Raw genomic sequence first — 22,471 nt, forward strand, 5'->3', positions numbered from 1 at the left:
AGCTGAACTGAACTGAAGGTAGATTAAGATGGAATATTATTAGCCTAAGGCTGCTCTTTATCATAGTTTTCTCCAAACTGCCTTTTGTGACTCTGTTATTTCAAATCCTAGGTCCCTGTACATTCTTTGATCTCTTTCTTATGTTTTCATCTGCTGGTTGCTGCGGGGTCCCTGGCATGGAGGTGAGGCTTACAGAGTAATCACAGCCCACCTAGCCTTGCCTGGCTTTCCTCTGCCACCAGAAGGCCAAAGCTCACAAGCCAGTCCGTTTATCAGTGGAGAGCACCTGGACATTCCTTTATTCTGAAGGACTCTGTCATGGTCAGAAAGGGACAGTAGTTCCTAAAATGAGTACCAAGAAATAAGTAGTGGATAATCTCTAAATCTCATTAAAGTCATCTATCCTCAATATCCTTACGGAGCACCTGTTTCTCTCCAACCTGAAACTCTCTGTAACTGCAGCTTTATACATCCAACTGCCAACTCTATATTTATTTTGGATCTCGAAAAGAAAATTGTAATATTGGTTTTTTTGGCCACATCATGCAGCAGGCAGGATCTTAGTTCCTTGACAGGGATTGAACCCAGTCCCCTCCAGTAGAAGCACAGAATCTTAACCACTGGGAAGTCCTGAAATGAAAGCTGTTGATTGTCCTCAAAACATCCAGTTGGAGAAGCCTCCAACGTGTATCTGGGCACGTGGGCACCCACTCGAGAACACCCATTCTAGCCTCCCTTGAAGGTGGCTCTGGTCATGTGACTATCTGTAATAACGGGATTGAAGCTGGCATGATAGCACTTCGCTTCCGCTCTTTCCTTCCTAGAACACAGACCAAGGTTACAGCATAGATACAGAAGAAAAAAACCTAAACTCTCAAAGGATGGCAGAGCAGCAAAGAAGGAGGAGCCTGATCCTTGGAAGTTCACAGGACACAGCTGCCCACCTTGGACTCCCAACCCACCCTCAGGACCTCCGAGGCCACCCCTGGACTATTATTTGTGTCCAATTTGACAGAAATCAGGGCTTCCCTGGTGACTCAGATGGTAAAGAATCTGCCTGCAATGCAAGAGACCCAGGGTTGATCCCTTGGTCGGGAAGATCCCCTGGAGAAGAAAGTGGCAAGGCACTCCAGTATTCTTGCCTGGGAAATCCCATGGACAGAGATTCAGAGCTGTTCCTCCTTTGGGCTGCCGTCTTGTTAATAGTGTTTATATCCACCTGGGGTCTCAAGCCAAAGCTTGGAAATCTGTCTTTGCTTCACGTCTCACATTTGGTCAAATTACACCTTGAATCCATGTCACCGTCATTTCATGCTTTCTTGCTTCGGTGACCTCCTAATCATCTCCTATCCTCAAATCCATTCTCCACTTAGCAGCGGAGCAATATTCCCGACAAATCTAAATCCAGTTGTTATGCGCCTGATAAAACCCTCTGATAACTTACGGATTTACTTTAAATGAACCCAAATGCCTTACCCTAGTTTATATTGGTGTGAATTTTTGATATGCTAGAATTGGTTGCAGAGAGGATTAATTATAGCTAATTGGGCTATAGATCAATGTTCAATGACCAAAGTGGATGCATTTTAAAAATAAGGTTTTTCTTCTTTTAAGTTTCTATCATAGATCTGATTAGACCATCAAAACTAAGAAAATAAAACAATCACTTTCTGATTGTGATTATTATTATTACGATTAATGTTAGACCAAGTCAAGTCTTGACCCAACTAAACTCCCTTAAAAGATTTATCATTTGCAAACTTCTTTAATTGAATTTCCTTAAAATATTAATGTATTATTAAGTTAATGGTCCACATTCAATTTAAATATTTCCAATAACTGGGCAAGCTTAAAATCAACAATCAACTATCATGTCCCTAATACTGGGCACAGCAAATTCTGGCCCATGGATCATACCCATCATGCTGTCTGTTTTGTAAATAAAATCATGTTGGAACACAAGTGCACAGATTTATTTACATACTACCTATGGTGTCTTTTGAGGTCCAGTGGGAGAGTTAAGTAGTTGTAACAGAAACCGTATGACCCAAGAAGGGTCAAATTTTTACTATCTGGTCCTTTACAGAAAAAAATTTGCCAGCACCTGATCTAAGATACTAAAATCATAAAGTGTTAATGTGTTAGTTGCTCTGTCGTGTCCGACTCTTTGTGACCCCACAGACTGTAGTCCACCAGGCGCCTCTGTCCTTGAGATTCTCCAGGCAAGAATACTGCAGAGGGTAGCCATCCCTTCTCCAGGGATTCTTCTCGACCCAGGGATCGAACCCAGGTCTCTTGCATTACAGGCAGATTCTTTACCATCTGAGCCACCAGGGATACATAACAAATCTCAAATGTCCTAAGTATTCACAAACTAAATCACTTCTTTTAACACCATTCAACTTACAATGATAACTCGAACATTTTGACACGTATTGATCTTTTCTCAAAATTTTATTCTAAATATTTTAAATATACAGGAAAGTTAAAGAATTGTACAGTGCTCATCACCTGGCTCTACATTTATTATCTTGCTTTATTTGTTTTATCATACTGGCCATCCATCAGTCCTTCCATATGTCCATCACTTCATCTCTCTATTTTTTCTTTTTTGATGCATTTCAAAGTTATGGATTAGTAAGAGTTATAGATTACATTTTACCATGAAACCCTTAAGTATGTGCATCTTTAGAGTTCAGTACTTTTTAATGGTTCTTTTTCCTTTTATAACTTGCACACTATTTTAGAATACAGATATTAAACATACCATTTGAAGAGACATGACAAATGTGCACATGTTAATCTGGAGGGGTGATTTTTTAATTTTTATTTTTTTATGAGTTCAAATTCAGTAATAGTCACTCTTTTGACATACAGTCTCCCAGTGCTTGTCAAACACAGAAAGCCATGTAAATACCATCATAGTCGAGATCAGAGATGTTCCATCACCCCAAATTTCCTTTCTTTTGCTCCTTCGCATCCTCCCACCTCCCAACCATTGGCATCCACTGACCTTCCTTCATTGATTCTCTTTGCCACTGGCTCTCTGCGTTCACAGTTATGTCTCTTTCAGAATGTCATAGACAACATACATATTCTGTGTTGATCACCATCTAGAGAGGCATATCTAAGCAATGATGAGATGCACTGTCCAGCATCTGCATGCCCCACCTCAGATGCCAGCTTTACTCTTATTAATTATATTTGTTATATAATTATAAATCTAATAGATATACGAGAGAGATGAAAGCAAGCAGAGAAGAATAGAAAGGCAAAAAACAAGAAAGAAGTAGCTGTGAATCAACCACATGAATGTTAAGTATTGGTTTGGGAGGCACGTGCCTGCGTTTTTGAAGAACTTCAAAGTCACGTCTCCCCTCCTAAGAGAATTTTAAATTGGGAGATTGATGGAAATTGAAACCCTGGATGTATTCCCCACTCTTCGTTTCCATCATCAGGGAAGGAACGCCGGCTGCACCCAGCACTCATTGGTGGGATAACGCTGCCATGACTTCAGATGCTGTCGGTTGAGCATCACCCGCAGGCAGATGGTCGCTGGCTGCCTAGCGAGGGTGACACAGCAGCTGAACACGCGCGCAGACGCGGCTCCGTTGTTTCAAGGGTGCTATGTTGGGGCGGGAAGGACAGACTCCTCTCGCTATTAGAATTGTGCCCCCTCTCCGTAAAACTACTGCTCCAAAACCTAGACAGGACCTTCCACTCCTCAGTACCGTGGCAGCTCAGGAGAGGATTCAAAGACCCCGAGAGGAGGACAGCAAAGGAAGGCAGAACCCTCGCCATGGCGTCACCAGCTCTCAAAGCTGACTCCGGCTGTGAAAGAATGGGTTACAAACTCCAGGTGGCGCTAGTGGTAAAGACCCCGCCAGCCAATGCAGGTGACATAAAAGATGCAGGCTCAATCCCTGGGCGGGGAAGATCACCTGGAGAAGGGCATGGCAACCCACTCCAGTATCTTGCCTAGAGAAGCCCATGGATGGAGGAGCCTGGTGGGCTACAGTCCAAAAGTTCGCAAAGAGTCAGACACAACGGAACCGACTGAGCCCTCATACACAATAAAATTACCATAGGACTTATGCCTATTACCAATAGGCCTAATAACCAAGAAAATATTCAGTGAAATGGAAAATTATAGACCTATGTTAAGAATCTCAGCATGTCGGACAAAAATTTACGATAATGGAAAACTTTGTAAATTTCTGTTTTAACTTTTATTTCAATTATCTCAAAATTTATACCTGAAGTCCAAACACATGTCCTTGGGCAGCAGAAAGCTGACAATTTGCAGGTAAAAAATGAACACTTGAAATAAGAATTTTAGGTATCCAGCTGGGTGAACTTGAATCATCCTAAGTGTGAAGGTATGGATGTTTATGTACTTCCCGCCACAAATTTCCCACTTTTCTCTGGCCTTGAGCATGCAACAGTGTGAAAGAAGAGCAAAGATTTTTTTCAAACATATCAGACGACAAATGTTAGAGCAGTGGGCAGGGCTTGTGTGCTAATCACATGAATAGCATGATAGTGTTCAGTGGAGTTGTTTATTCTCTGCTTTAAATTCACGGTCCTCTGGCCCAGCTGTCATCATGAGACACAAAGGAGTGAAGATGCCATTTTTCTTTGAGCACGTCGGGATCAGAATTCTCCAGGCTTCCCACCTCCCCTGTGTCACCTGGTCATGTAGTCCCCACGCTTGCAAAAGCAATTACTATGCTGGGGGTTGGTTGGGATGGAGGGGTCTGTGCCGCCCTCCCGCTCTGCTTTGCTAGTTCCGTAGAGGCAGGTGGGGGGTCTCATCCCCACCTCCCCCCAGCACAGTGCTCGGCACCCGAGAGGTTCTTTGTTGAATTGAAGGAACAAACTGCTTATTTTGCAGTGCAGTGCTCCTGGCCAGCACCCACAAAGCCTTTTAAAAGTCTAATCACAGCAACAGAAGGAGTGAATATGGACAGGACGTTGGAACCCTGCAAGTGTCTGGCTACGTTTGGAGTTCCCCTGGGGCCAGGAAGAGGGAGCTGCTGCTCTGTGGACGTGAAGAAATCGCTAACCTAGCAACTGACGGAGCCTCATTATTTCTTCAGTTGCCCCTGGCAACCCCCTCGCCGCCTGCTCAGACACACCCGAGGCCAGCTGGGTCCTGGGCTGGACCGGGGAGGCTCAGAGCAGAGGCTGCCTCCGGGTGCTGCTCTCAAGTGCGGTCCTAGTGCCCAGGAAGCAAGGGGCAGGCTTGCTCCTAAGATCAACCATGACAGTGGGTTTTCCTGGAGGCCGGGGAGCAGTGCGGCAAAGGCAGGCTTCTTGGAACCACGTGACCAGGGGCTTGCCGGTGACATGACTGAAGAGGGCAAAGTCACCAGTCCCGCCTGGCTCACTGGGAGTGGCAGGTGTACAGGTTGTAGGGAGGCAGCTACTGGGAGCGTATTCTGCCCAAGCCCACCAGTTGTAAGATGCAGGACCAGGCTGGGGCCCTGTGACACCGCTCAGAAGACCTGAAACTTAACAGCATCCTGTCCATGTACCTAGGAGTCAGCCCCCACTCCTCACTGTCAAGCCCACCCAGGAGAAGAAAACGGTTGCATCACTGGCATGGAACTCTCTCTGTCCACTCACTCCCCGCACCGGGAGACTACTGGGTCACATATCCAGCCTCATGGAAATCAGTGCAAAGTGCTAAGAGGAGTTGCATGAGCTGCTAAGTGGGTCACATGCACTTCGAAAGACAAAAACCTCCTAACAGCTCAGCGGACAGAAGCGGGGGGCAGAGACCCTACTACGTTCAAGGGGGCAACGTTTACAAAAACCATCTGAAATGTGGCTGTCTTGGCTGGTTCTCACTGGCAAATGCACATCTGACAGGCTGTCCTTGAAACAGCAGGAGCAGGTTTGCTGTTTCAGCCTGGGAGTTTACAGACTCTTCAGGACATTTTCCTTCCCTTGTTTTGCATAAGGAGCAGGATTTCTGGGGAGGTGAAATGAAGTCCTCTCCCAGGGACTGCGGCAAAGACCTGTCCTTTCCTGTGTTTCTCCAACTGCAGGGGCTTGACACTTGCTCTGCCCTCTTGCTTGAGGTGGGGGTGGGGGTCCCCAGACCCCTACACGGTTACTTCTTCTCAGACCTCAGGGTCCCTTGCCCACGTCATCTACTGAGACAGCCCTTCCTTGTCTAAGTAAAATAGCCCCTCCCACTCTGGCCATCCACTTGCTGCATTAGATTTTCTTCGGAGCACCTGCTCCTTGCTGAGAACAGTTCCCTCTTTTTCCCCACCTCCTGTTACAGAAAAGCTGCCCATGGGGCGTCAGGGAGGCCTTGCTCACAGCTGAGTCCTTCCTGGGGGCGCAGGAGGGGACACTGAGCCATTTTAGGGTGATGGAAAAGGAGAAGCTTGCTTCCACCCCTTTGTCCCCCTGGAGATGTGTGCAGGACGGAGGGATGGGAGAGCTCCCTGAGCCCTGCTCCCCCAAAGCACCCTCTCTGTTCTCACAAGAAGGGCTGCCTCTTCCCCCTTGTTTCTGGGGGAAGTCCAGTGTCGGGGAACTGATGACACAAAGAAGGTGGATTTCATTACAAGCAATGAAAACACAGCCGACTTTGAAGTTCTCAGAAAACTTTATGATGGATTTTTGACCCCTCTCCCCACCCAAACACTACGCAGAGTGCTTTACACGTACTAGGTGCATGCTAAGTCGCTTCAGTCGTGTCCGACTCTTTGTGACCCCCATGGACTGTAGCCCGCCAGGCTCCTCTGTCCATGGGATTATCCCAGCAAGAATACTGGAGTGAGTTGCCATGCCCTCCTCCAGAGGATCTTCCCGACCCAGGGATCGAACCTGCATCTCTTATGTCTCTTGCATTGGCAGGCAAGTTCTTTACCACCAGTACCACTTAGGATTCCCAGGTGATTTATAGTTAAACTCAAATGATAAGGGAACCTATGGAGCTAGTCAGAGTGGCTTCTCATTTTGGTTTACTCCTAATCTAAAACCTTTTAAAAAATGGAAACAATTCAAAGGATGGTAACCACAAAATAGCTCTTCCTGGAGAAATGAATTCACGGGAAAACATCTAAAAGTGGTTCTTTGCTGCAATTGCCCTGAATTCTGAGGCTGAGCCTTCAGGAAAGGGAGCCAGCAGAACTTCAAACACTAACTCCCACTTTCCACTAGTTCTCCAAGAGGTAACTGTTAGCAACATTAACAAAATTAAATAGACATGCTGTCATCGAAGGACTGTTGGTTTCCACTCCCCCAAAAGGTAATGAGGGGCTTCCCTGGTGGCTCAGATAGTAAAGAATCTGCCTGCAATGCAGCAGACCCGGGTTCAACCCCTGGGTCAGGAAGATCCCCTGGAGAAGGGAATGGAAACCCACTTTGGTATTCTTGTCTGGAGAGTTCCATGGACAGAGGAGTCTAGTGGGCTACAGCCCATGTGGTCGCAAAGAGTCAGACACGACTGAGAAACTGACACTTTCACTTTCAAAAAGTAATGGAATTGATCCAAGATTCTTGGGAATAGCAGGCAGCTTCCTCAAGAGCCATGGGTGTTCCATGGCCATGTACTTATTCATACTTCCTTACTTGTACTTCCCTTTATGTTTTGTTCTTTGCAGCCTCATAAAGAAGCATTTGCTGCCCGCGATGGTAAACCTAAAACAGCACAAGGAAATGATTTTACTTCTCTACTTTGAGTTGACCTGTTGCTCAGGTGGGTTTCCCTGGTGGCTCAGATGGTAAAGAATCTGCTTGCGATGCAGGAGACTGAGGTTTAATCCTCAGGTGGGCAGAGACCATGCTTCTTGATGGCCGAAGTATCAGCTTCAGCTTACCTCCTAAGTGGAATAACCCACAGACCAGGACCTACCTTCTGCCACTGACATTTTGTGTTTGGCTTATAAATTATGAATCGCTTAAACTTCCTATTCACCCCTGGAGAGCCATAAATTATCATTACTCCTTTTCTCTACTCTATTCTCCTTCCTAGTATCTTCTCTTACTGCAGTTTCTCTTAGCTATTGAAAACTGATACATTGTTTTCCAAAATGAAAGTTAAAGATGAAAGCAACGTTGGAATAAAAAGCAGTGTCTTTTTTTTTCTAAAAGAAAGGGATGCCAAGGAAAAGAGAAGTTAAACCAAACTTGCTAGCAGAATTTGTACAAGAGATTGCATCATATTTTAATGAAGACACTTTTCTAAAAATGAAAGCACTTGGCCAGGACCATTTTGCCAAATTTGCAGAAAATGTACCCAATGGAATTGCCAACATAATACTGTAATGGGTGTTTCTGGAATGCAGTCTAGTGTTGTTATAAAAATAGGACGCAGTATTTAAAACAAGACTGGCTAATTATGGGCGCAAACAAAAAACACTTCCTAAAACAATAGGAAGAGGATCAAAGACTGAATGAAAGGGAAGGGACCTGTCAAAATTTTCCTGATAAAATCAGCGTGCATTTACATTCTCTTCAACTTAACAACTAGAGGCGCCTCAGGAACTTGTCAGGAAAGTGGATGTATATTGTAGGAGTCTGTTCTTTGGTGAACAGACTGTGCAGAGGGGAAGGAGTGTACTATTTATTCCTGGAACCAGAATTGGCTTCCTAGGTGGCTCAGTTGTAAAGAATCCGCCTGCCAATGCAGGAGACTCGGGTTCGATCTCTGGATCAGAAAGATCCCCTGGAGAAGGAAATGGCAACCCACCCCAGTAGTCTTGCTTGGAAAATCCCATGGGCAGAGGAACCTGGCAGGCTATAGGAGTCACAAAAAGAGTTGGATGTGACTGAGCTACTGATCATGTAACCAGAATTATAGCAGATAAGAACTTTAATATTTCTGGCTAAGCACATTATCTGCATCTTAGGTGGTGGAACCTGCTTGTTCTCTGAGGTTGGTCCAGCTGGTTCACACAAGATGCTCTGGCTGTAGGATTTTTGACCGTCTCCTTTAGGGAAGATGGAAGCCTTTAGGGCACATCCATGCCTTTCAGAGTTCAGACTCCAAACAAAATTTAATCAATGGATCCATTGACATGCCAGCATTAACCTAGTATTTTAACCCTGCTACAAGCAGTTTGGAAGACCACATGATGAATGGCAAAAAATCCAAGAATGCCTCCATGGAATGACACCAAGCCTGCAAATGAATATAAACACAGAAAAAAGACTGAAAGGAAACTCACCAGGATGTGAAATATGAATCATTGTTATGTCTGTATCATCAAATTATAGTCCATGTCTGTGTTATTTTAATCCAGCCTGCAGTGAGCATGGGCTTCCCTGATGGCTCAGCAGTAAAGAGTCCGCCTGCCAATTCAGGAGTTTAGGGTTCAGTCTCTAGGTTGGGAAGATCCTCTGGAGAAGGAAATGGCAACCCACTCCAGTATTTTTGCCTGGGGAGTCCCGTGGGCAGAGGCGCCCATGGCAGGCTATATCCCATGGGGTCTCAGAGAGTCAGACGTGACTGAGAGACTAAACACAGTGTTGTGGCTGCTGGTCAGTGGCTAAGCTGTGTCTGACTCCTTGCAGCCCCATGGACTGCAGCACTCCAGGCTTCTCTGTCCTTCACCGTCTCCCAGAGTTTGCTCAAACCGGTATCGTTGAGTTGGTGATGCCATCCAACCATCTCATCCTTTGTCATCCCCTTCTCCTCCTGCCTTCAATCCTTCCCAGTGTCAGGGTCTTTTCCAATGAGTCAGCTCTTCACATCAGGTGGCCAAAGTATTAAAGCTTCAGCATCAGTCATTCCAATGAATATTCAGGGTAATTTATCCCAAGAGAGAAAATGCAAACCAAGCTACTATGTTCATTTTCAAACATTGCAAGGGTTTTTTCCAGTCTTTTCTGGATCAGCTGCTGGAATTCATTTTAATTATAAAGAGTTAAGAGCTGGCCAAATGAACTGGGCTTTCAATGATGGTTAAGATGGGAGGTGTGACATGGCCAGGAGGAGAGATTTGTGTGGCAGAGTGGTGCCCTCTGGTGATAATTCTGTTGTTTAGTTCATCTGTACATTTTTCATTCAGTCACTCATGCAACAAAAAGCGTGTGCAGCCAACACTGTGTAGCAATCACCCAAGTAGACAGTCTTGCTCTCTCCCTTCAGGAAGCTCGTGGAAGGGGAGTGTGAACAGCACTGAATATGCATCCTAGAAACACCTGGCAGGGTTATCAGACTTTTTAGGGAGGATCAGAAGAAGCAAATCAGAACATACACAATGTAATCTTGGGCACACATTTCAGTCTGAAAGGAAGGCTATGCTTCACCTGAAAGAAAACACTAGAAAATATAAAGTAGAACAAGAGGAATTTATACAGAAGAATGAGAAAAAAAAGAAAAAGAAAGAAGTGATCAGTGTAGGATGAGTTCAGCCAGGCAAAACTCCTTGGAGGAAGGACATTGCTCCCTCAAAGGAAATAAACACGACATGAGATGAGATGATGCTTTAGGAGAGTGTATTCGTGGGAGGGTGGGGGCCTCCGAGACAGGGATGAACCGTGTTCCCCTCTGGAAGGGGGCTGCCAGACTATGCTGGCTCCCTTTTGCTCATACCAGCGTGTGACTGGGAACCCAAGTCACCCTCGTTGGCGCCCTGCCACTCCTGCTGGTTGATTGTGTCACATTCAGCTTCCCTCCACAGGACTGGGGGCTGTTAAGGTCAGGAACGTCTCAGCGAATTACTGCTTCCCTGGCTCTTCTTCTCCTGATTCCTGTTTGAATCTCCTTAGCCCCTGCTAGACTGGCCACATCAAAAAAAAAAAATTCCATTTATTTCTATAATAGTGCAGGATCCCTGGTAGTAAGGACTGTCACCTCCGTCATTACCCCTCACTTCCAAAGAAGAGTGCCCCTAGTCAGATAAGGGCATAATATATTTGGGCAGCAAATCCACACTCAGAAATTTTAGAAACACTTAACCATGGATGTTTGTTAGACTTGCTGGGTGGCTGTAAGCTCATCCAGAAGGAATCGAAACTGGAAAAAGGAAAGAGAAAAGCTGTAAGGTACTGAAGAAGAGCACCAAGCCTGGCTTCAGGATCAAGGGCGTGTTTTTTAAGGAACCTCTGTGTTGTTCTCCATATGTAAATCGTTGAACCAACTTACATTCCACCAACAGCGTAGGAGCGTTCCGTTCTTTCCGCACCCACTCCACCGTTTGTCATTTGTGAATTTTTTGATGATGGCCATTCTGACTTGTGTGAGGTGATACCTCACCGTAGTTTTGATTTGCATTTCTCTAATAATTAGTGATGTCGAACATCTTTTCATGAGTTTGTTGGCCATCTGGATGTCTTCTTTGGAGAAATGTCTGTTTAGGTTTTCTGCCCATTTTCTGGGTTGTCTGTTTGATGATATTAACCTACATGAGCTGTTTGTAAATTTTGAAGACTAATCCCTCACTGGTCACATCACTTGCAAGTATTTTCTTCCAATCTGTTGGTTTTCTTTTTATTTTGTTTATAGTTTCCTTTGCTGTGCAAAAGCTTTGAGTTTAATTAGATCTCACTTGTTTATTTAGAGCTACCATATGACCCTGAAATCTGACTCCTAGGCATGTATCTGGAGAAAAATATGGTCCAAAAGGATACATGCACCTCAGTGTTCATTGTAGCATTGTTTACAGTAGCCAAGACATGGAAGCAACCTAAATGCCCATCGACAGCTGAAGGGTTAAAGAAGGGGTGGCACATATACACAGTATTAGTCATTAAAAAGAATGAAATAATGCCATTTGCAGCAACACAGATAGACCTAGAGACTGTCATACTGAGTGAAGTAAGTCAGATCAAGTAAACTATCACTTATATGTGGAACCTTTTTAAAATGATAGACATGAACTTATTTACAAAACAGAAACAGACTCACAGACTCAGAGAATGAACTTATGGTTACCAGGGAGGAAGCGGGAGGATAGATTGGGAGTTTGGGATTGAGATGGACATGCTTCTGTATTCAAAATAAACAGCCAACAGGACAATAAAAAGAAATATAAAGAAAAAAAAAACTTGCATGGTGTTCACCTAATTTATTGATTATTATTTTGCAGTGGATGTTCAAGATGGTTATAGAAAAGGCAGAGGAACCAGAGATCAAATTGCCAACATCCACTGGATCATCGAAAAAGCAAGAGAGTTCCAGAAAAACATCTATTTCTGCTTTATTGACTATGCCAAAGCCTTTGACTGTGTGGATCACAATAAAGAGATGGGAAATACCAGAAAGAGATGGGAATACCAGACCATCTGATTTGTCTCTTGAGAAACCTGTATGCAGGTCAGGAAGCAACAGTTAGAACTGGACATAGAACAACAGACTGGTTCCAAATAGGAAAAGGAGTACATCAAGGCTGTATATTGTCACCCTGCTTATTTAACTTCTATGCAGAGTACATCATGAGAAATGCTGGGCTGGAAGAAACACAAGCTGGAATCAAGATTGCCAGGAGAAATATCAATAACCTCAGATATGAGGATGACACCACCCTTATGGCAGAAAGTGAAGAAGAACTAAAGAGCCTCTCGATGAAAGTGAAAGAGGAGAGTGAAAAAGTTGGCTTAAAGCTCAACATTCAAAAAACTAAGATCATGGCATCTGGTCCCATCACTTCATGGGAAATAGATGGGGAAACAGTGGAAACAGTGTCAGACTTTATTTTTTTGGGCTCCAAAAGCACAGCTGATGGTGATTGCAGCCATGAAATTAAAAGACGCTAACTCCTTGGAAGGAAGGTTATGGCAAACCTAGATAGTATATTAAAAAGCAGAGACATTATTCTGCCAACAAAGATCCGTCTAGTCAAGGCTATGGTTTTTCCAGTGGTCATGTATGGATGTGAGAGTTGGGCAGTGAAGAAAGCTGAGCGCCGAAGAATTGATGCTTTTGAACTGTGGTGTTGGAGAAGACTCTTAAGAGTCCCTTGGACTGAAAGGAGATCCAACCAGTCCATCCTAAAGGAGATCAGTCCTGAATGTTCACTGGAAGGACTGATGTTGAAGCTGAAACTCCAATACTTTGGCCACCTCATGTGAAAAGCTGACTCATTGGAAAAGCCCCTGATGCTGGGAAGGATTGGGGACAGGAGGAGAAGGGGACGACAGAGGATGAGATGGCTGGATGGCATCACCGACTCGATGGACATGGGTTTGGGTAGACTCAGGAAATTGGTGATGGACAGGGAGGCCTGGCGTGCTGCGATTCATGGGGTTGCAAAGAGTCTGACACAACTGAACTGAACTGAACTGATTTTTGCAGTGGTAAGATGTTAGGTGATATATGTTCTCATCTTAACCTTTCTGTATTGCTTGAAATTTTTAAAATGGGGAAGAACCTTAATAAAATACTTTAAAAGTAAAAAAAATTAAATATTTAAATTTGTATAGTGATCTGCATCCAGTTTATCTCCAAGAGAATCTTCACCAAAGCCCAGAAGCTCTACTAGAGGTTAAAAATGAACATGTATTTAAAAATCATTGGGCAATCAGGACTTGGGTACCACAGGGCATAGGAACTGGCTGTATGATGCTATAAAAGAGACCAGGAGTCCTCACTGCTAAGGCACCTGGGAGCTGTCTGAGAAGAGTAAGCATGAGGCCAGCGAGTTCTCAGGGAGTAATGGGTTATCGTACTGGATTTTATGCCTCAAATTTCCTCCAAGTTGGGTCAGGTCAGTTATCTGGAAAATGACTTTCAATCAGCAGTCCTGGAGGGAGGTTGGAGAGAAAAATGTATTAAAGAGAAGGCAGGCGTGAGGTTCACCTGCCTGCTTCCTCCCTTAGCAGCTTTTGATTGAACATTTTAGAACTAAATTTCTTCATGCTTAATATATAAAAGAGCTGAGGTAGATAACCTAACGGTAGCATTCTCCAATTGTGGTAATTTTAAGTAAAAGGATATTTGTGTATGCATTCTTTACAGAATTTCTCATCCAATAGAATTCATTATAACATCATCAGTGTACTGGTAATAGACACTGAGAAAGTGACAGCGGAAACACAATTACATTGATTTACCTGAATCTTACTATATGCCTGCTTCTCTTTAAATCTCTTTTTAAAATTCTGAATAATGCAACTCCGAACAAATAATATCACTGATGCATTTTGTTTCTACCTAACAAATTTCTCTGTGAATCTTGTCGAGTTCATCTAGAAATTGATTTGGGGCAGAGTTTGAGCAAGACAAGCATTGAATAGTTTCAGATTGAATTTCTTAACCAAAACAAAGATCAGCTGGGAGAAGTTTGAGACTGGACCACTTACAAATGCCTGAATTCACTGTATTTTTACCAACCTATCCCACAAAGCCATATTGGCACCTAATCAAAACAAATGGTTTCTAACTAGTGATAAAACACCAGTGTAGTGAGTATGTGGTATATAAATTGTCATATTTTACATTTTCCAGCAGTCTCCCTCTACAAAACAATGGAGGCATAGTGCAACATTTCATAACTGTCTTACAAGGTAGACTATTGCTTTTGGCTGGTAGATATAGACTTCCTTCCTAATGACCCATGGCCATAGTCTGAAGCCCTGTGTAATACCTTTAAAATAAACTCCAAGAGTAAATTATGGTTTCCAGTCTTAATTTGCAGATTAAATATTGTTCATGGGCATGGTTACTTTGGGCTTCCCACGTGGCTCAGTGGTAGGGAATCTGCCTACCAAAGAGGAGACCTGGATTCGATCCCCAGGTTGGGAAGATCCCTTGGAGAAGGGCATGTCTACCCACTCCAGTATTCTTGCCTGGAGAATCCCATGGACAGAGGAGACTGGCAGGCTGCAGTCCTTGGGGTTGCACAGAGTCAGACATGACTGAGCAGACACTCATGCATATGGTTACTTCACTGTCTCTGCTGTCTTCGAAATAATGTGGCCAGTGCCCAACCTTTTCCAAGTCATTATGAGTAAATCTCATTCACCCAGCAAACCATTTACTGAGGACCTACCAAGTGTAGGGCAGTGTACTATGTGAAAAATGCAAAATAAAGAAACACTCCAGGCTGTAACTGGCTCACAGTGGTGGGGGAGAGGCACTTCAGTGAAGAACATGGTTTCACTCTCAGGAAGCCTGAGGAACAGCATGGTTATTTCTCCTTTTGGGGCATCTCAGGGGAGCAGCGCTTTGGGAGAGAGGGGCAAAGTTCAGATTTACGAGTGTCACGTGAGGGACATTTAGGTCCTGCTTCAGATTTACATTTATTAATTATGCTCTCAGCTGAGTTATTTTTCTTCTCTACTCTTTACGTTCCAGATGGACTTGGAGGGATGAAACACCCCCCTCTTTCTCCATCCACATGGGTGCTGTACAGATAACATGAGATTTACACTGCAAAGTAAAAACCATGATGTAAATGAAAGTGCAGATGCTTCATTTGTCTCTGAATGCAGCGCTCATCACTTTCTGTAAGTTAAGTAGTGACATGCTTGAGATTTTAAAATGGGATCCCTTTAGAATCCCTAGAAGAAATCTGCATTGAGGGACCTCTTGTGAAAATGCTGGCACTTCATTCAACTTTTATTACTTTCAGCCACCCGTGTGTCTCTGAAATTACCTTCGGTGCGTCTAGTGATTTATTGGTAAGGAAGGTTAACAGTGGGCAATTTTCAGTGACCACAGGGTATCATCAAATGGAATTTCTGTGAATTTGGGCTGACCATGGGAGGTAACACAAATTTGTGCTGATTTTTTCAAGGGCATATTTTGAAGGACTGGAAACTTCAGCCTGAGCTGTGCAATGCTATTTGAAAAATGCATGTGTTTGTAAGAGCATACTTAACAGCAATCCACAAAATGAATTTTCTAAGAACTGAGTGTGGAGGACTGTTTCAGTCTCACATAATTTCGGAAATCTATTCCTCCAGCTAGGAAGGGGAATCATCTCTGGGTTCTCCATTTGCTCTCTGTCTTCTCCAGGGAGCAAGAAGAAGGTTTATTTATCTTGTGATGAGCCGATTCTTGGTAGTAACTACTTTGGGTGAAGGGAGAACTTTTGTAGTTGCTTCCATTGCTTTGCAGTTCAGAGCAGTCAAATGAGGCTTAAGGAAGGAAACTGATTCTTAGACAAATCATGTGATCTTTTTCTCCTTCTTTTTTTTTTTTTTTCCAGTTGAAATGGTTGTACAGCAATGCCAAGAACACAACTCAGGACAAGAAAGAGCAAAAACAGGTAGCAAATTGCAGAAAATTTCAACTTCATTGCCAATGCTATGCTCTTCATGTTCAAATGAATATAAAATACAAATATGCACAGGTGACATTTCTAGTTGTAGGTGCATCACTGTTTGCTTTGTTATCCTCTTTACTTTCATATTTTAACTTACAATGGACAGTGAGAAGAACAAGATGAAGGAGATTAAGGAGAATATGATGACCACAGGCCTGAAAACCAGACACAAATCACAACAGCAACATGCAACAAAGACCAGAGGTGCCCTGCTTCCCCAGGTCGACTCCAGAAGACTTTCAAAACTACACGTTCCTGGACCACAACATAGATGTCTGGAACCGACATGTCCTGGGAGGGAAGATGAAGGAATCTGTGTTTTTTCAAAGGAGATTCTTAGTGAAGTGAAAGGTGCTCAGTCGTGTCTGACTCTTTGCGACCCCATGGACTATACAGTCCTTGGATTTCTCCAATCCAAGAATACTGGAGTGGGTAGCCCTTCCCTTCTCCAGGGGATCTTCCCAACCCAGGGATCGAACCCAGGTCTCCCACATTGCAGGCAGATTCTTTACCAGCTGAGTCACCAGGGAAGCCAAGCAGAATTTAAAAGGACCTCATTAATCCCACAAAGATGGCCCCAGCCTACACCTAGAGGATCTACTGCTCAACTGGTGCCTTGACTAGCCCTGACCCCACCAACCTGGTCGTGCCGGTCTCTCAAGAGTCATCTTCTAACAAAGAGGGTGTCCCAGACAGAGACCAACTCCACCACCATTGAAGGCGTGGTCCTACATGGTTCTTGAACTCTCTGCATCTCAGTGGCTTTATCTATAAAAAGTGGGCATGCATGACTGCATGACAGGGATTGTGAGAGGAGCTAATGAACTGCCTGGATGTGCACACACCTTGAAAAAGTGAAAGTGTTAGTTGCTCAGTTGTATTCGACTCTCTGTGACACCATGGACTGTAACCCACCAGGCTCCTCTGTCCATGGAATTCTCCAGACAAGAATACTGGAGTGAATAGACATTCTCTTCTCTGCCCACATTGCAGGCGGATTCTTTACCATCTGAGCTGCCAGAGAAGCCCACATAGTACATAAATGAAAGATGCAAGCTTTTCTTCCCCTAACCAGAAAAAGCACCATCATAAATCATAACATGTGTGGACAGGCTATGTACTTGTGCTGTGTTAATTTCTATGAGATCTCTCTCTAAAAAAAAAAAAAAATTATTTTCCTTTTTTCTTGCATGCATGCATACTCATACGCTAAGTCGTATCTGACTATTTGTGACCCCATGGACTGTAGCCCAGCAGGCTCCTCTGTCCATGGGATTCTCCAGGTGAGAATACTGGAGTGAGTAGACATTCTCTTCTCCAGGGGATTTTCCTGATCCAGGGATCGAACCTGGGTCTCCCACATTGCAGGCAGATTCTTTACCATCTGAGCCACCAGAAAAGCCCACATAATACATAAGATGAAAAATGCTAGTTTTTCTTCCCCTAACCAGAAAAGGCACTGCCATAAATCATAACAAAGTGTGGACCGGCTAGGTACCTGTGCTGTGTTAGTTTCTCTGAGCTCTTCCTCTAAAAAATTTTTATTTTCCTTTGTTCTTGCATGCATGCTCAGATGCTAAGTCATGTTCGATTCTGCAACCCCATGGACTGTAGCCCCCCAGACTCTACTGTCCATGGAGGGGAATATTGGAGTGAGTTGCCATTTCCTTCTCCATCCTTTGTTCTTTGGTTAAGACCATTACTGGTTTTTCTTGCTTTGCCTTTTTCAGCCAGTGTGTCAAGGGTTACTTTGTTTTACAAAATGTCTTTCTGTATCATCCAGTCTTTTCCGCTCTGAGCACTGAAGACCATGGAACAAAAGGAAATACGTTTTGATCTAAGTTAATCGAGTTCCTTTACCTCGGTCACCCTGCTGTCCTGTTGTCTGTTCCGTTCTAGAAGATACGTCATGGCGAGTTTCTAATAGTCTGTGATCGGCTGCTTTAAAAGAAGGACATTTTTAAGATGCTGGGTCAGGAAAAGCTCAGTGAGGCTTGCAGTCCTACCTCCTTTCAGCTGACATTCCTGTGTCCATGCCAGTATGGAAATTCACTTGTTTTCTAGGCTTTCTTTCTTCATATCTCATTAGGATTCTACAGTGTTGCAAAATAAAACCTCTGCAAGGACAGTTAGATCCATGGCCAGCGGAACACTCTAAACCCCACATTATTTTGACTCATTTGCTATCTTTTCATCAAATCACCAAACCAATACTATCAGATTTATTATACATGGCAAAAGACATGACAGGTAGATGCCCAAGACACTTTAACAATCCTTTTGGGAGAAAATTTGAAAATCTGTCAATTTTAGATTTCTGTACACTTTAGATTTTTTAAGTATAATTGCAAATTATACTTTTGCTTTTGCCAGACTTTTAAGCTTGGTGTAATTGTAGCTTCTAGATTTCTCCCACTTTCTCTTTTATAAACAACTCAACCATCCAAGTTTGCTTCACTGGAGTTAAACCTATAAACCACAATTTACAGTTTTCTGTAATGGCCTGGACAATCAAGGTTTTAATTTCTAGCTAACAAAAAGGTCCCAAACTATCTCTTTTTTCTTCTTGAGGATATTTATTTTAATTTTGCCCTTTTATATAACTATATGACCTTAGATAGTATTACAGGCAAGTCACAGTCATACAACAGACAAAAGAAAAAAGGTTAGGTGAAAAATACTGTTGGTAGCTTGATAGGGATTGCATTGAATCTATAGATTGCTTTGGGTAGTATACTCATTTTCATTATATTGATTCTTCCAATCCATGAACACGGTATATTTCTCCATCTATTTGTGTCCTCTTTGATTTCTTTCATCAGTGTCTCATAGTTTTCTATATATAGGTCTTTTGTTTCTTTAGGTAGATATATTCCTAAGTATTTTATTCTTTTCATTGCAGTGGTGAATGGTATTGTTTCCTTAATTTCTCTTTCTGTTTTCTCATTGTTAGTATATAGGAGTGTAAGGAATTTCTGTGTGTTAATTTTATATGCTGCAACTTTACTATATTCATTGATTAGCTCTAGTAATTTTCTGGTAGTCCTTAGGGTTTTCTATGTAGAGGATCATGTCATCTGCAAACAGTGAGGGTTTTACTTCTTCTTTTCCTATCTGCATTCCTTTTATTTCTTTTTCTGCTCTGATTGCTGTGGCCCAAACTTCCAAAACTATGTTGAATAGTAGAACTAGGGCAAATAATTTCACAATTTGTATGGAAATACAAAAAACCTCGAATAGCCAAAGTAATCTTGAGAAAGAAGAATGGAACTGGAGGAATCAACCTGCCTGACTTCAGTCTCTACTACAAAGCCACAGTCATCAAGACAGTATGGTACTGGCACAAAGATAGAAATATAGATCAATGGAACAAAATAGAAAGCCCAGAGATAAACCCACGTACCTATGGACACCTTATCTTCGACAAAGGAGGCAAGAATATACAATGGAGAAAAGACAATCTCTTTAACAAGTAGTGCTGGGAAAACTGGTCAACCACTTGTAGAAGAATGAAACTAGAACACTTTCTAACACCATACACAAAAATAAACTCAAAATGAATTAAAGATCTAAATGTAAGACCAGAAACTATAAAACTCCTAGAGGAAAACATAGGCAAAACACTCTCTGACATAAACCACAGCAGGATCCTCTATGACCCACCTCCCAGAATACTGGAAATAAAAGCAAAAATAAACAAATGGAACCTAATTAAACTTAAAAGCTTTTGCATTACAAAGGAAACTATAAGCAAGGTGAAAAGACAGCCTTCAGAATGGGAGAAAATAATAGCAAGTGAAACAATGGACAAAGAATTAATCTCAAAAATGTACAAGCAACTCCTGCAGCTCAATTCCAGAAAAATAAATGACCCAATCAAAAAATGGGCCAAAGAACTAAACTGATATTTCTCCAAAGAAGACATACAGATGGCTAACAAACACATGAAAAGATGCTCAACATCACTCATTATTTAGTTCAGTTCAGTTCAATCACTCAGTCGTGTCCAACTCTTAGCAACCCCATGAATCGCAGCACACCAGGCTTCCCTGTCCATCACCAACTCCAGGAATTTACCCAAACCCATGTCCATCGAGTCGGTGATGCCATCCAACCATCTCATCCTCTGTCGTCCCCTTCTCCTCCTGCCCCCATCCTTCCCAGCATTAGGGTCTTTTCCAATGAGTCAACTCTTCACATCAGGTGGCCCAAGTATTGGAGTTTCAGCTTCAACATCAGCCCTTCCAATGAACACCCAGGACTGATCTCCTTTAGGATGGACTGGTTGGATCTCCTTGTAGTCCAAGGGACTCTCAAGATAGAGAAATGCAAATCAAAACCACAGTGAGGTACTATCTCACGCCGACCAGAATGGCTGCTATCCAAAAGTCTACAAGCAATAAATGCTGGAGAGGGTGTGGAGAAAAGGGAACCCTCTTACACTGTTGGTGGGAATGCAAACCAGTACAGCCACTATGGAGAACAGTGTGGAGATTCCTTAAAAAGCTGGAAATAGAGCTGCCATATGACCCAGCAATCCCACTGCTGGACATACACATTGAGGAAACCAGAATTGAAAGAGACACGTGTACCCCAATGTTCATCGCAGCACTGTTTATAATAGCCATGACATGGAAGCAACCTAGATGTCCATCAACAGATGAATGGATAAAAAAAGCTGTTGTACATACACAGGATGGAATATTACTCAGCCATTAAAAAGAATACATTTGAATCAGTTCTAATGAGGTGGATGAAACTGGAGCCCATTATACCGAGTGAAGTAAGCCAGAAAGAAAAACACCAATACAGTGTACTAATGCATATATATGGAATTTAGACAGATGGTAACAATAACCCTATATGCGAGACAGAAAAAGAGACACAGATGCATAGAACAGTCTTTTGGACTCTGTGGGAGAAAGTGAGGGTGGGATGATCTGAGAGAATAGCACTGAAACATGTATATCATCATATGTGAAACAGAACTCAAGTCCAGGTTTGATGCATGAGACACATGCTCAGGGATGGTGCAATGGGATGACCCAGAGGGATGGGATGGGGAGGGAGGTGAGAGGGGGGTTCAGGATGGGGAACACATATAAACCCATGGCTGATTCATATCAGTGTACGGCGAAAACCACTACAATATTGTACAGTAATTAGCCTCCAACTAAAATAAATTAATTAATAAAAATAAAATAAATAATAAAAAAAAAACTTTTTTTAAAGAAAAAGGGTTCAGATATAGGGTCCTGCTTAGAATTTGGCCACAAAAACATTCCCTGCTGGTGTGTTCAGCATCACAAAGACAGCTGAGTACCACCAGAAATGTTTGTATCAAACGTGAGCACCAAGGTCAACATCTAAGTTGGGTGAGAGTTATTCTCAGAGGGTCCAAACCTCAACTGAAATCCCCTTAGTTCAAAATAAGAAGCCTTTTCTCATTATACTCTGTTTTTGTGAGTTTAATTCTGTCTCTTTCTGACTCTATAAAAAATGTCAGCAGAGCAAACTGCCTTCTCTGATTCCCACCAACTGCTCAGCACTTGAAAATCTAATTAGTGCCCACAGCAGACCGCAGTGACTGACCACAGACTGTGGAATTTATAGAGTGCCTGCTGTGTGTGAGGGAGCATTCCTGTACCACTGGTCTCAGCCACCCACAGAAGCAAATGACAACACTCTCTTTGCAAATTTGGATCAGAAACATTAAGAAATTTTACTACAGGTATCTCGGGGACCATTCCTTGATTCACGTTCAAACGTTACAAAACAACAAAATTGATGCGGAAGATGAACATAAATTTACTTATTAAACCTCGGAAGGCCAGCATTTGGAAACTCCTGGTCAAAACTGGAAGACAAAGAAAATATGTCTTAACCCTATAGAGATCGTAAGGGGGAAAATGTGATTTTTTTTTTTTTTGACATTTCTTTTGTTAAAAACTTTATTTTTTAAAAAAGGCTTTTTTAAAGCACTGGATAATATTAAAATTCCATTGTCTGGATGTACCGCAGTTTACCGATTCACTTACTGAAGAAATCTTGGTTGTTTTGCAATTATACATAAAAGGTTCCGTAAGCATCTGTGTACAGGTTTTTGTTTTAGGTTCACAGCAAAAGTGAATGGAAGGCACAGAATTTTCTCACATACCTCCCAGCCCTACAGACGCATAAGCTCCCTGACTATCGACATCCCCTAGAAGAGTAGTGACGTACCTGTGTCACCCAGC

This window comes from Giraffa tippelskirchi, chromosome 8 (genome assembly GCF_054371585.1).
Source record: "Giraffa tippelskirchi isolate mGirTip1 chromosome 8, T2T-mGirTip1v1.2.pri, whole genome shotgun sequence".
NCBI lineage: Eukaryota > Metazoa > Chordata > Mammalia > Artiodactyla > Giraffidae > Giraffa > Giraffa tippelskirchi.